This window comes from Littorina saxatilis, linkage group LG8 (genome assembly GCF_037325665.1).
Source record: "Littorina saxatilis isolate snail1 linkage group LG8, US_GU_Lsax_2.0, whole genome shotgun sequence".
Classification (NCBI taxonomy): Eukaryota; Metazoa; Mollusca; class Gastropoda; order Littorinimorpha; family Littorinidae; genus Littorina; species Littorina saxatilis.
The window spans coordinates 11,595,810-11,598,309 of record NC_090252.1 but is presented as its reverse complement, the minus strand read 5'-3'; the positions used below and the strand labels follow the sequence as shown (position 1 = coordinate 11,598,309).

General features: G+C 39.3%; 1 protein-coding gene across 1 annotated transcript in view; it reads right to left on the bottom strand.

Moving 5' to 3' along the window:
• Positions 1–2,500, bottom strand: part of LOC138972783 (uncharacterized) — a gene marked incomplete in the record, with an annotated part of 152,037 nt that overhangs the window by 144,377 nt on the left and 5,160 nt on the right.

Genomic DNA, 2,500 nt, shown 5'->3' with positions numbered 1-2,500 from the left:
TTTTCAAACTTTCAAAACTTCGAATTGTACTACTGATCTTGTCTTGATGAAAAAATATTTTTTTAATGATTTCAGAATGTTTGTGTAACAAGCTGTCAATTTATCATTTAGATTTTAAAAGTTAGGTTTAGCGCCAAAACGCACCACGGTCCGATTGTCTCAGAGACAATCCGCAAAATTAATTCTTTGAAAATTGATAGCTCTTTACGTAGGGCACCTAGGATGTTCCCGTTTGGTGAGCGTTCAAATGGAAGGGTGTTTGTACTGTGTGTAAAAGCCTGACAGTACCTGTGATGGTTTACGGGAGGCGCACTGTGCCTTTAATTTTCACGAAACTTTTTAAGAGAGACAAGCATACAAGTGTTGGGCAGTACTTTTTGGATGACTTGAAGAAGAAAATATTGCTGACAACAGTTTTAATTTGTTTTTTTCCCTTAGGTGCCTCACTATTTTTTCTACATAAACAATAAATAAACAGCACAAGCACCAATCCAGAGTTTAGCTGTGATTTGGTTTTGAAATATTTACCTCATATTCCATACACATATGAATATTTTTATATTTCATACTATATTGTATGAGTGCTGAACGAAGTACAGTGCTTAAATATAACCCACTCCTGATAGATGCCTTGGGGCAACGACTCAATTCTCATTTACCTTTAAAGCTTTTCTATGCAGTCTCCGCACAATGCACTCAGAATGACACCTAAATCAATCGTTTTCATACATTTTGAAACAGCAACCAAAATAACCTTCATTTAAATCCAAATAAATACTTTCCCAACACCCTCTCTACTGCAATGAGAGACGATAAATAAATAATCCTCCCCTCGTCTCTTGACCTCTGGCGCACTGTAACTGCGTCTATTTTACCGCAGCTTGTTACATCGTAAATGATGCACCTTTTTTTCTTTTACTGAAGCTTTTTGTACATAGAATGAATAAAATAAAATAAAAAACAGCGAAGGAAGAAGCGAGCTCTAACGAGGGCCCTGAATCGATGAAAAGGAACGACAGAGGCGAGGGTAATTCAGTCCACACACGACACAAGCCTCGGGGTCAGGGAGGGAGAATGCATTCAATATTCTCTCTCTATCTCTCGCTCTCTCCTGTCCCAGCTCCAGCTCTAAGTGCTCACCTTCAATCCTGTTAGCGCCTTGCCCTGCCAACCAACCACACTCTTCATCCCAGCTAGTCCTAGGACTGACCTTTACGCGATCGATAGAGAACCCGAGAACTCACTTCAATACAGGGACATGGAGTGGAGGAGGTGTTTTTGTCTGCTTTTATATTGCTTTTCGTTTTCGCTTTCTGATTTAACATTTCATTCATGTTTGCTGTGCTGTTTTCTGTTTATTTTTCGTTTTGTTATTTTCTTCTTCTGTTAAGGCAAAAAAAAAAATAGGTGTGGTTACGGTAACATAGCCAAAAAAAATAGGGTAGGTAGGTAGGCAATCACTTTTTAAAAAATTTTTTTACCTTTTTTTTCTAATGTGTACAAATTAAACCTACTTCACAGGGAAATAAGTGTGCGACAGGGGCGCTTTCGCTTTCATTGCGTTTTTTGCACTCGTTTTTTTTTTTGTTTTTGTTTTTTTTGTTGACAAATGTAATAAAAAGTTATAGGATCGGCCCCTAAAAATAGGGTAGGTCGGGTTACCGTAACCACACCTATTTTTTTTTTAGGCCTAAGAAGTTATGTGATTTCCGTTTGTGTTTCAGCTAAAGGGACCAACTAACGAGGGGCCTGAATCGACGGGGGAAAAACAGACAGATGCAATGCAATCATGTCCTCTTTTCTCCAAAGGATAGAACTCGCTAATCATTTCAATCTTTCTTATTCTCACAGGTTCCAGGAGACTCCCTCTGCATAACTCTTACTTATCGTTGCTGCCTGTATTTTAAAGCGGTTACTTCCCTTTGTTTCGTCGACCTGGCTGTTGTATCAACTAGTCTGCATTTCTACTTAAAATTTCCTTCCCTTCTTGCTACTTTAGATTTCATTCTTAATTGAAATCATGTTCTCGTACCCAGCACTCAATAACCCTCAAACACTTTTCGTTTTTACCTGCATGCATACCAACAACAATCCAATGTTTATGAATTTTGCGTGTCCATACGCAACAGAGCCTAGCAATACACCAAAGCTGTTACCATTTTGAGCCCATTCCGATCACACAGAGAGGACTAGAGTGTCATTCATAACGACATCAATGGTGAATTATTCAGAGAAGTTATGAGTGCTGTCTGCACTAACACCGGTCTGGAATGCAATAAAAGGCACGTAAATATTATCGACCTGGCTGCAACTACGCGAGCAAGACTCGATCCGTGCCCCTTTAATCATAGTCATCATCAATGGTGGAACACACCTCGGCGGTGTGGCTTCCTGGATATTCTGAAGGGGAAAAAGGTTAGGAGTGAGTGTTCTGAGAATTTTCAACACCTCTGTGCACAAATCATGGTCGTCGTAAATATTGTGGAAAAAGCCAAGCAAC